The sequence below is a fragment of the Heptranchias perlo genome, unplaced genomic scaffold (genome assembly GCF_035084215.1).
Source record: "Heptranchias perlo isolate sHepPer1 unplaced genomic scaffold, sHepPer1.hap1 HAP1_SCAFFOLD_66, whole genome shotgun sequence".
Taxonomy (NCBI): domain Eukaryota; kingdom Metazoa; phylum Chordata; class Chondrichthyes; order Hexanchiformes; family Hexanchidae; genus Heptranchias; species Heptranchias perlo.
The window spans coordinates 2,937,277-2,950,674 of record NW_027139688.1 but is presented as its reverse complement, the minus strand read 5'-3'; the positions used below and the strand labels follow the sequence as shown (position 1 = coordinate 2,950,674).

The window sequence follows — 13,398 nt, the reverse complement described above, 5'->3', positions numbered from 1 at the left end:
CAAAGGCAGAATCAGGGCGATCACTTCAAGGGTAGCTGCCTCCACCAGTCCTGTAGAAATAGAGTCAGGACCGTTACTGGGAGATTCCACTTTCCATTTATAAAAAATGTTTTTATTGTGTGATGTTTTTAAAAAATCCAATTACCATTTCAACTTTTTCTCTGAATTTGATGTATCAGCAAAAAAAAACATCTTCCCTGAGTCTATTTGTTAAATGACTGTAACAAATGCTAGTTATGGTGCAACATGATTGACTCCCTGGACGATTGGTGTGTGTATAAAAGTAGGAATCCATTCCATTGCCTCATCCATGCACTCGTCAGAGTCGTTTCAGATCCTCGAGAATTTATCTATTCTCACCTAAAATGGGGCAACCAACTATTCTGCTCATAAAACAGATTTACTACCCGATTCTCGTTGCCGTCGGTGTCCCAGGTGAGCAATTGTAATCTGTTCCTTGTTAATCCATGTTAACTGTTTCACTGTTCTTACCGCATGTTGGATAAGGTAACGTGTTTCCCGGATGTCAGCAATACACAGTCGGTAATTACCTGAACATACTCGTGAACCAGGGTTCCGCTATTTCGGCGTTCCGCTTAATCTGATCATTTCACTGATGTTACAATGTTCTGAAGCTCCAACACAAGCGTTTCAGTGGATTTACGGACTATTTCGTCACCCCGTGCAGAGTGAGCGCTGCAGCAGCTCATCTTAATGTGTGGGTAGGTTTCCCAGGTAGTGACTCGAATATTAATCCTGTTCTCACACTGCTCCGTGTTGATAATCACACTGAATGGAGTAAAATGGTCTCAACAGGTATCTCCACATATATTTCAAACAGTGGAATATTATTTCTCTCCACTTCCTTTCTTACAGCGAACTTGATGCCAATTGTGATTCTCTCCCGAGAAAACTGCGGCCTTTCCAAGTGTATCTCGGTCTATATGGTGGCCATGGCAACAGGAGATCTACTGGTCATGATCATCAATATAATAGTGTATCATATTTTCAGTTATCACTTCCCACTTTCATTCCTCTCCCTCACTCCCGTGTGTAGTTTCATTCTCTACATGACTGTTGTCGCCCTCGATTTGTCTGTTTGGTTCACCGTCTCCTTCACATTTGACCGTTTTGTCGCTCTCTGCTGCCAGAAGTTTAAAACCAAGTATTGCACCGAGAGAACTGCGGCCGCGGTTCTAACAACGGTCTCTGTTCTCATAGTTTTAAAGCACATCCCCCTTCCGTTTACATTTGAGCCTCACCAAATAATTAACAAAGTGCAGTGGGGCTGCCGGTCAAGTGAGGCTTTTTTTTTCCTCCCCTCCAGGTACAGCGTACGTCTGGTTTCACATGATCTCGTTAATTTGGCTTCCTTTTACTTTAATCGCCTTGTTAAATTCCTTGACCATTAGACGGATTGTCTTGACCAGTCGAGCCCGCAGGGGACTCCGGGGTCACAGCAGTGAGAATCAATGTGATCCAGAGATGGAGAACCGAAGGAAATCCATCATTTTACTCTTCGCTGTGTCAGGCAGTTTTGTGCTGTTGTGGCTGACAGCTCTCGTGACTTTTTTAACTAACAGACTGACAAACCCCATTTATTAACGAGGCGACCGCACAAACCCAGGATACATCGCCACCGAAGCCGGAGCTATGCTGAAGCATTTGAGTTCCTGTCCAAACACGTGTATTTATGCAGCTACCCAGAGGAAATTCAGAGAAGAACTGAAGAAGCTGCTGAAATCTCCCTGGACACTGATTCTAAGATTGGTTAGAACACGAACTACGAACTAGACCTAGCTTTGGACATTGGAATTCAGTTCTAGCGCCAAGCCTATCTTGGACTGGGGATCTCTCTCCTCACAGATGCATAAAGATGGTTCTTGTAAAAACTCACAGGTAGGCGATTATATTTCATGCCATTTGAAGCATTCAGCGTCAACATTGAGCGCGGGTTTCTACAGTTCCTACAGTTCATTGGCCGAGTGACTCCTGCCAAATAAGGACATTCCCTCTTAAGTATGAATTTTGTCCGTGATGAAGTGAAATTTAATAGTGGAATAGAATATTTGATCATGGAGTTTAATATCACTGTGCGGGGAATGGAATTCAATTCTACCCTGTATTTGACAGGAAGATCCACCAGTTTTAAGTAAAGATTCGATCGTTTCGAACTCCTGGTGAATTTACATTTTCTCGGAGGTTTGATGAACACGGTGCTTGGACTGACGTCAGCTGCACCGGCCGCTTCATCCCTTCTCCAGGGAATAAGGAGCGGAGCCGCTGTATCGTTCGCAGTGCTGCGATGTTCCGCCCATTTTGAATGTTCACAGTTGTGTCTTTGTTTGACCCGCTTTATTCTGTCATCTTGTTTATTGAGAAATAGTTGAAACCTGCCCAGCAAAATTAAAAATAAAGTCTTTACCTGTTGTTACTGAATGTATTTGATTGTTATTAATCTGAATCAGCGACCCGGTAAAACTGGTAAAATAATGTAAGAACCAAGAATGTTTAATAACATTAATAATCAGGACATTTCATGCATCAATCTGCAATCAATACTCTCATATATTGGAATGGAACAATCTGCTATGTGTGTGGTGCACAGACAGTAACATGTAATATCCCTTCCCTTTTATCAACTGGTGTAGTTTCGGCATCCACTAAGCAAGGCTGAGTATTCGGAGCTTCAACCGGTTACACTGCAGACCGGGGTTTCAAGCGTTGCTCTGTGCAAAGACATCAGATGAAGAATTGAGCGAATTAACTAGCAGTTTGGCCGTCCGCCAGTGTGTGTCTCGGATGAAACTGTTTCCAAATTAACCTGCAGTGTATTGGTTGCAGATTGAAAGATGTCGAGGAGAGGCTGCCCCTGGGACTGGTCAAATCCACCGTTCACACTGTAGGATGTGTAGGATCATCAGAGGAGATGTCTCTGACTGCTTCCACTGTTCTATTCAGTATACCCGGTTACACATGGAATACAGCCAGCGCTGTGTCCGCCCGATCTTTACGCACGCTGTGATTGATGGGCACCGCAGATATTGATTGATGTGCTGGAAATACGCAGCATCCGTGCAGAGAGAGACAGAATCAACATTTCAGGTCGATGACAAAATCTATTCTTTCACAATTTCTTAGCCTCAGTAACAGATTTAAATGATTGCTGGGAATCTATTGCATAATCGGGCCGAAATACTTGAATAGTTGGGGTGCAACACGCGCGAAGTTCTCCACCATGTTTGTACAAGTCGGAACACGATGATGTTCGATGTTGACTCATGTTGAATCCGCCTAATCATATTACGACTTCCGAAGTGCGCCGATAACGTCCTTAATAATGGAGTCCAGCATTTTCCCGACCACTGATGTCAGGCAACTGGCCTGCAGTTCACTGTTTACTCTCTCCCTCCTTTCTTCAATTGCGGGGTTACAATTGCGACCTTCCAATACAGTGGGACTGTTCTGGAATCCAGGGAATTTTGAAAGATCAAAACCAAAGCATCCACTATCTCTGCAGCCAGAGAGAGGGGGTGAGAAAGAAGAACAGAGAGATAGGGGCAGAGAGAGAGAGGAAGTGAATGAAAACGAAAGAGGGATAGAGCTCAGGATTTAAATCGGAACAGGTGAGGAGAGGGAAAGAAAGAGGGCGAGGAGCACAGATAGGAACAGAGAGAAAGAGTGGGTCAGAGAGAGAGACACACAGATGGAGGTGACTGGGTTAAATATCAGAAGTGGAATATTCACTGTAATGTTTAATGTACGCTCAGCACCAATCTTGGGCGAAGCGGGTACAGGGCAGTGAGAGTGAGAGGGGTGGGACTCCCCAGAATTTGTGTTTTGATAGAGAGGGAGAAACAGAGGGGCACACAGGCAGAGAGAAAAAAAAGGAGAGGCTGAGAGATGTACATTAACGGAAAGGGAGAGAAAGAGAGAAGAAGTAGACTCAGAGAGGGAAACAGGGGGAGAAAAAAGACACACCGATGGAGGTGACCGGGTTAAACGCAGAGGGAGAGATACAGGCTGTCGATATCTCCAGTGTGTAGTCAGCCTGCCCAGTTCGCATCCTCCAGAAAAACGTCCCTCTCTCACACACTTCCAGAACGTCTGAGTTGAAAAATTGAATCATGGAAGTGATTTTAAAAAGTGCCCAAATGAATCAGCAGGTTAATCCCCAGTTTATAGGGAAAATTCAGTACTTTCTGGGGATCGAGGGAATGGGTGGTCCCAGAATGGGAATACACAGAGCGGGGGTTGGAGCAGGGGAGGGAGGGGGGGGTCGGGATATACCCAGACTGGGAATACAATCAGCGGGGTTTGGAGCAGGGGAGGGAGGGGAAGGTTGGGGATATGCCTAGACTGGTAATACATGGAGTGGGGGTTGGAGCAGGCGAGGGGGGAGGGGATTGGGAAGCAGTGAGCCCCATTTCACACTTGCTCCTTCCAGCCCTGTCTGTGGGGTTTGATTTGAGCTGTGGATAGAAATGATCTGTGTCATTGGGGCCTGTCCTTTGCCCAGCCCTGTGTGGGGCCTGTGAGTGGGATCAGTAATTGATATTTTCAAACTGCAGTAATATTCCCAACAACGTCTTAGAGTTAAAGATTTCAAATCAGCAAAATCGCCACCAGGAATGTCACAAGTCCCAACAAACAGCCCCCTGGTGTTCCTGGACAAACCAGGCCTGTCCTGGGCAGTATTAGCCCAGTTTAACCTAACAGTGGGCAGAAACCCAGAGGGAGAGAGAGAGACATCCTAACAGATCAAAGGCTCAGGAAAGGAGCTCCAGTCTGCAGTCAACAAACTACTCACCTGAGGGTAACTGCGGGGTCCCAGTCCACATCCTCCCCTCTCTGTGGCAATGCTCGTGTTTCGGGAAGATGGGGCAACCTCAAGGGAACAGGGTGGCCATCTGAGCGGTTCTGGGAGAGTAAATACGGAGCAACTGTTTCCACTGGCAGGAGGGTCGTTAACCAAAGGATATAGATTGAAAATAATTGGTTTGAAGGCGACAATGTTTCATTCATCGAGTTCTGATCTGGAATGCGCTGCCTCAAAGAGTGGAGGAAGCAGATTCAATAATAACTTTCAAATGGGAATCGGATAAATACTTTTTAAAATTCTATGAAGTTCTATTGGGAAAGAGTGTTGGGGGGGGGGGGGTTGGACTAATTAGATTGCGCTTTCAAAGAGCTGCCACAGGCACGATGGGCTGAAAAGCCTCCTTCAGTGCTGTTTCATTCCATGATTTGCTTCAGTTGCATGGCGGCCATTTTGTGTCAGATGCATGTCGGCCATTTTGCAGCAGGTGCATGGCGGCCATTTTGTTGAGTCCCAGTTGAGCTCTTTCGCTCACAGTCTCAACATTTTGTTCAAATTGATATCCAGCCTCTCGAGCAACACTCACGCACTTCAATAGGCAGAGCGGTTGTTTCAGCAATGCTGTTTAGAGGAGGTGGGATGCAGCTTCAAGGAACCTTTATTCAATATTTTGAAACAATAATACCAGTTCATTGAAAATAACGACAAGATCATGTCCGAGCTGAAGTAAGCGGGAAAGTTTTATTAACACAGCACAGTGTTTATTAACAACGTGTATTTATTGAAACCCTTTAAAGTAGGAAAACGTCCCAAAGTGCTTCACAGGAGCGATTAACAATCATAATTTGACACTGAGACACACAAGGGGATATTAGGACAGGTGACCAAATCATATTGTCAGAGAAAGTTACAACACGGAAGGAATCCATTCAGCTCATCGAGTCCCCGCCGGCTCTATGCATCGGCAAAAGCTTGGTCAAAGATGGAGCTTTTAAGGAACGTCTTAAAAGGAGGAGAGAAAGGTGGAGAGATGGAAAGGTTCAGGGAGAGAATTACAGAGCTTCGGGCCTCGGCAGCTGAAGGCACGGCGGTCAATGGCGGAGCGTTTAAAATCGGGGATGCACAAGAGACCAGAATTAGAAGAACGCAGAGATGTGAGGGTTGAATGGACACTTGTTACAGAGTCCGACTGCTCACTCGGATGGAGACACACAATACACTATATACAGAGACTGACTCTTCACTGGGATAGAGACACATTATATGTTAGATACAGAGACTGACTCCTCACGAGGATAGACACACTATACACTATATACAGAGACTGACTCCTCACTAGGATAGACACACACTATACACATGGGCACTTGTTACAGAGTCCGACTCTTCACGAGGATAAACAGACACTATACACTATACACAGAGACTGACTCCTCACTAGGATAGACACACACTATACACAGGGGCACTTGTTACAGATTCCGAATCTTCACGAGGATAAACACACACTATACACTACATAGAGAGACTGACTCATCAGTAGGATACACATACACTATACACAGGGGTATTGTTACAGAGTCCGACTCTTCACGAGGATAAACACACACTATTTCTCTATATACAGAGACTGACTCCTCACTAGGATAGACACACTCATAGACGCTCCTCACTAAGATTGACTCCTCACTTGAAGAGAGAAACACGGTAATTGTGACAGAGTCCGTCTCCCAACTGGGAGAAACACACACTGTACAAGGGGTCACCAGGTACAGAGTCCGACTCCGCACTGGTAGAGACACGCACTTAACACAAGGACATTTGTTACAGTGACCGAATCGTCACTGGGAGACACAACCAGGAAAACTGAGTCCAATTGTCAGTGTCCAACTGCAGCCAGACTGAGCACCAGCCTGAGCGCTTACCGTCTGTGCATTTACCCAGTGTCGCACTGCAGCCCAGGATGAGCCCCACTCGAGGCCCTTCTTGTCTGTACGTTCAGCTCGGGTTCGAAACCGTTAAACGGCCGTTCGGGTTTAAACCTGGACCGCGGCCGTTTAAAGGGGAGGGACAGAAAATCGGCAAAATGTGAACATAAAATGAAACCAAAAATGTTCACAAATTGAAACGATCACAAGTGCACTCTCAGTCCGCGTCTTGTGTCCTGCAGCGACTTCAGCTGATTCTTTCCGTTTGATCTGAACCGATTCTTTTCCAGCCTGAAACAGATTAAAGATTAAACAGGAAATAAACAGATTGAACAACAGTGTAAATAACAGGGAGACTGGGCTTAATATTTCAATAATAATTACAGACAAATATCACCCATGATATTGAATGAATCCCATCTATTTTTATGTATTACATTAAACATTAACACAAGCACTCACCGGATCCGCTCCAGACTCCTACAGGTCAGTATGAGGCGGCGAAGAGCGGGGACAGATCAGTCTGTGAAGGAGTTTAACCCGAGGGACAGACCCGTCAGTGACCAGTTTGTGCAGAGATCGGAGACGAGATCTTCCCCAGAACAATCTGTGAGACCGTTTTCCCTTAGACTGGGGTCAGAGAGAGAGAAATAACAGGAATCAAGGGTAAATCTCCAGTGTTTATTTATAATACTATTACTGATACTCATTATATCCAGTGTTAGACATCCAGTTATTATGAACACAATCTCACACAGTCTGATACTTACCCCAGTTTCTGTATTTTACAGTGCGGGTTCCTCAGAGCACCAGGCAGTAGTTTCACTCCTGAATCTCCCAGTTCATTCTTCGCCAGTCTAAACACAAACAGACAGAGTGAGAAACAAACTGAATGAAACCACGGGTCAGATACAATTTCTCTCTCTGTTATTACAGAACACGTTAAAAAAACTTCAGGAATTTAATGAACAGATTTTCATCTCACCGACAATGAATCTCAGTCTTTCCCACTCCTCATATATTCAGGGACTGTCAGTAAATGTATTTAATCAATAAAGTGCTGACTATGTGAAGCCTTTCAATGTTCCTCAGTCCGGTCACATTCCCTGATCAGAATTACCCTCCTGGCGATCAGTGACCATCCCTGTCATGTTTTGGGGACAATTTTACAACACCAAGTTACAGTCCAACGATTTTATTTTTAATCCCACAAGCTTTCGGGGGCTTTCCCCTTCCTCAGGCGGTGTGGAAAATTGTAAAATTGTAAAATTGTTTACAATTGTTAACCCCAGTCCATCACCGGCATCTCCACATCATGTTTTGGGGAGACGGGTCTCATTTCTGCTGCTCCTGATCCCGTCGGATTTTACGAGAATGGGGCATTTTTTCCCTGAATTGAAATGACAAAGCGGCGATTCCCTGTAGTTTATCGACTGTGCATTATACTGATCTGTATAATAACTTGGGATGAGTTATATTGTGAAACAGCTCTAACAGCTGTTGTAAAATCCGTCCCACAGGATTTTATGTAACAAGGGGAGTTTATTCTTCCCCGTTATAAGTTTGAAATGTCCCCGTACTCCTAGTTTACAGGGGATGGGAGTCTCTCACTTTATTAAATGAACCTGTATTCCTAGTTTATCGGGGAAGGGAGTCCCTCACTTTATTTAATTGAACCTGTATTCCGAGCTTATAGGGGAGGGGAGTCTCTCACTTTATTTAAATTAACCTGTACTCCTAGTTTATAGGGGAGGGGAGTCTCTCACTTTATTTAAATGAACCTGTATTCCTAGTTCATAGGGGAGGGGAGTCTCTCACTTTATTTAAATGAATCTGTGCTCCAAGTTTATCGGGGACTGGAGTCTCTCACTTTATTTAAATGAACCTGTACTCCAAGTTTATCGGGGACTGGAGTCTCTCACTTTATTTAAATGAACCTGTACTCCAAGTTTTTCGGGGAGGGGAGTCTCTCACTTTATTTAATTGAACCTGTATTTCTAGTTTATAGGGGAGGGGAGTCTCTCACTTTATTTAAATGAACCTGTATTCCTAGTTTATAGGGGAGGGGAGTATCTCACTTTATTTAAATGAACCTGTGCTCCAAGTTTAAAGGGGAGAGGAGTCTCTCACTTTATTTAAATGAACCTGCACTCCTAGTTTACAGGAGAGGGGAGTCTCTCACTTTATTTAAATGAACCTGTATTCCTAGTTTATCGGGGAAGGGAGTCCCTCACTTTATTTAATTGAACCTGTATTCCGAGCTTATAGGGGAGGGGAGTCTCTCACTTTATTTAAATTAACCTGTACTCCTAGTTTATAGGGGAGGGGAGTCTCTCACTTTATTTAAATGAACCTGTATTCCTAGTTCATAGGGGAGGGGAGTCTCTCACTTTATTTAAATGAATCTGTGCTCCAAGTTTATCGGGGACTGGAGTCTCTCACTTTATTTAAATGAACCTGTACTCCAAGTTTATCGGGGACTGGAGTCTCTCACTTTATTTAAATGAACCTGTACTCCAAGTTTTTCGGGGAGGGGAGTCTCTCACTTTATTTAATTGAACCTGTATTTCTAGTTTATAGGGGAGGGGAGTCTCTCACTTTATTTAAATGAACCTGTATGCCTAGTTTATAGGGGAGGGGAGTCTCTCACTTTATTTAAATGAACCTGTGCTCCAAGTTTAAAGGGGAGAGGAGTCTCTCACTTTATTTAAATGAACCTGTGCTCCAAGTTTATAGGGGAGAGGAGTCTCTCACTTTATTTAAATGAACCTGTACTTCTAGTTTATAGGGGGGAGGAGTCGCTCACTTTATTTAAATGAACCTGTGCTCCAAGTTTATAGGGGAGAGGAGTCTCTCACTTTCTTCCCCAATAAACTGGCTCAGCATTTATTTCACCAACAAGAAGAGAAAACTACTGTACAAGGTTACAATTGAGGTAGGAGAGACCGAAAGGTGAACGCTGGGGATATCGAAGGCAATCATGGCAGCGTAGCTCGCACCCGTGATGTGCTCCTAGCTGCACTATGTGGGAAATCATGGACATTAACAGTGTCCCTGGCGACCATGTGTGCAGGAAGTGTGTCCAGCTGCAGCAACTGGCCAACCGCATTTCGGAACTGGAGCTGCGGGTGAATTCGCTGTGGAGCATCCGTGGTGCTGAGACTATCGTGTATCGTACGTTCAGTGAGGTGGTCAGACCGCAGGTAAAGATTACACAGACAGAAAGGAAATGGCTGACCGCCAGACAGAGTAAAAGGACTAGGCAGGTAGAGCAGGAGTCCCCTGGTGCCATCTCCCTCTCAAACAGATAGAACGCTTTGGAGACTGTTGGGGGAGATGCTTTATCAGGGGAAAGCAGCAAGAGCCAAGTTCGTGGCACCAGGGGTGGCTCTGCTGTACAGGAGGGGAGGAAGAAGAGTGGCAGGGCAATATGATCTGGGATTCAATTGTAAGGGGAACAGATAGGTGTCTCTGTGGCCGCAAACGTGACTCCAGGATGGTATGTTGCCTCCCTGGTGCGAGGGTCAAGGATGTTGCGGAGCAGCTCCAGGACATTCTGGAGTGGGAGGGTTAATAGACAGTAGTCGTGGTCCATATCGGTACCAACGACATGGGTCAAAAACAAAGGGATGAGGTCCTGCAAGGTGAATTTAAGGAGTTCGGAGATAAATTACAAAGCAGGACTTCAAAGGTCGTGATCTCAGGATTACTACCAGTGCCACGTGCTAGTGAGTATCGGAACATGAGAACAGACCGGATGAATGCGTGGCTGCAGGGATGGTGTTGGAGGGAGGGATTTAGATCCCTTAGACATTGGGACCGATTTTGGTGAAGGTGGGACCTGTACAAGCGGGACGGGTTTCACCCGAGCAGGACCGGGACGAATGTTCTCTCATGGGTGTTTGCTATTGCTATTTGGGAAGGTTTAAACTCGAGTGGCAGGGGGATGGGAAGCTGAGCGGGGAGACAGAAGGGAGTAAAGTTGAGAGCAGCAAGAGATGGGAAGACACAGGGGAAATTTACAATACAAATCGTACGAACAGTTGTTCAAGAACAAGTGAAAGGGAAAAGCGTAGAGCAGCAGAAAGAAAGTGAACTTGAGACACGACAGATGAAGTGAAAACTTGAAGGCGTAAAGCGACTGACCCAGTCCCAAAGCTAATGTCAGGCTAGGGTGTGTGGCCCAACTAAGAGTTCTATATACAAATGCACGGAGTATAAGGAATAAATTAAATGAACAACAGGTTCAAATTCAAATTACATAAGAACATAAGAACAAAAGGAATAGGAGCAGGAGTAGGCCAATCGGCCCCTCCAGCCAGCTCCGCCATTCAATAAAATCATGGCTGATCTGATCCTAACCTCAAATCTAAAGAACACAAGAAGTAGGAGCAAGACCCAGCCAATCAGCCGCTGGGCCCGCTCCGCCACCCAAAGGGCCTTGACCGATCCGAACTCAGCTTCATGTCCAATTTCCTGTCCGCTCCCTGTAACCCCGAATTCCCTTTAATTCGAGGAAACTGTCGATTTCTGTTTTAAATTTATTTCATGATGGAGCTTCCACAGCTTCCTGGGGCAGCAAATTCCACAGACCTACTACCCTCTGAGTGAAGAAGTTACTCCTCATCTCAGTTTTGAAAGAGCAGCCCCTTATTCTAAGATAATGCCCCCTAGTTCTAGTTTCACCCATCCTTGGGAACATCCTTACCGCATCGACCCGATCAAGCACCTTCACAATCTTATTTGTTTCAATAAGATCGCCTCTCATTCTTCTGAACTCCAATGAGTAGAGTCCCAAACTACTCAACCTCTCCTCATATGTCCACTCCCTCATCCCCGGGATTAGCCGAGTGAACCTTCTTTGTACTGCCTCGAGAGCAAGTATGTCTTTTCTTAAGAATGGACACCAAAACTGTATGCAGTATTCCAGGTGCGGGCTCACCAATACCTCATATAACTGCAGCAATACCTCCCTGTTTTTATATTCTATCCCCCGAGCAATAAAAGCCAACATTCCGTTGGCCTTCTTGATCACCTGCTGCACCTGCATACGAACTTTTTGATCTTCTTGCAATAGGACCCCCAGATTCCTTTGTACTGCAGTACTTTCCAGTTTCTCGCCATTAAGATAATAACTTGCTCTCTGATCTTTCCTGCCAAAGTGCATAACCTCACATTTTCCAATATTTTATTGCATCTGCCAAATCTCCGCACACTCACCCAGCCTGTCCATATCCCCTTGTAGGTTTTTATGTCCTCCTCACTCTCTATTTTTCCTCCCATTTTTGTATCATCTGCAAACTTTGATATGTTAAACCCGGACCCCTCCTCCATATCGTGAATATAGATTGTAATGAGTTGGGGACCCAGCACCGACCCCTGCGGAACACCACTGGCTACTGGTTGCCAGTCCGAGAATGAACCATTTATCCCAACCCTCTGCTTCCTGTTAGATAACCAATCCTCCACCCATGCCAGAATATTACCCCCAATCCAGTGATTCTTTATCTTGAGCAATAAACTTTGATGTGGCACCTTGTCGAATGCCTTCTGGAAGTCTAAATACACCACGTCCACTGGTTCCCCTTTATCCACCCTGTACGTTATGTCCTCAAAGAACTCGAGTGAATTTATCAGACATGACTTCCCCTTCATAAAGACAATGCTGATTTTGTCCTATTAAATTATGTTTATCGAAATGCTCCGTTACTGTCTCCTTAATAATAATCTCCAAAACAGATGTTAGGCTAACTGGTCTGTAATTTCCAGCCTTCTGCCTACTACCCTTTTAAAATAAGGGTGTTACATTATCAGTTTTCCAATCTGCCGGGACCTTTGCTGAGTCCAGAGAATTTTGGAAAATTATTACCAAAGCATCCACAATCCATACTGCCACTTCCCTCAAGACCGTAGGATGTAGGCCATCAGGTTCAGGGGATTTATCCGCCTTAAGTCCCACTATTTTACTGAGGACCAATTCCTCAGTGATCTTAAACGTATTTCGCTCCTCCCCCACTGGAGCCCCCTTTTTGTCCAGTGTTGGGATTTTCTTAGTGTCCTCTACCGTAAAGACTGAAACAAAATATTTGTTCAGCATTTTTGCCATCTCCATGTTTCCCACCATTAATTTCCCGATCTCATCCTCCAAGAGACTTGCGTTTGCCTTAGCCACCCTTTTTCTTTTTATATAACTGAAGAAACTCTTGCTATCTGTTTTTATATTTTTTGCTAATTTATTTTGATAATCTATCTTCCCTTTCTTAATCAATCCTTTAGTTACTTTTTGCTGTCTTTTGAAGACTTCCCAATCTTCTATCCTCCCAGTAAGTTTGGCTACCTTATATATCCTTGATTTTAGTCGGATACTGTCCTTAATTTCTTTACTTAGCCACGGATGGCTGTCATTTCATTTACACCCTTTTTTCCTCAGTGGAATATATATTTTTTGAAAGTTGTAAAATAACACCTTAAATGAACACCACTGCTTACACTTTAATCTATTTTCCCAGTCCACTTTAATCAATTCCGCTCTCATACCATCATAGTCTCCTTTATTCAAGCTCAGTACGCTTGTTTGAGAACCAACCTTCTCACCCTCCAATTGGATATGGAATTTAACCATGTTATGTTCACTCATTCCAAGGGGATCCT

At 44.6% G+C, this 13,398-nt stretch overlaps 1 pseudogene; it reads left to right on the top strand.

Annotated features, from left to right (window-relative positions):
• Positions 1-365: 365 nt before the first annotated feature.
• On the top strand, positions 366-1,794 carry LOC137318169 (probable G-protein coupled receptor 139; annotated as a pseudogene).
• Positions 1,795-13,398: the final 11,604 nt, after the last annotated feature.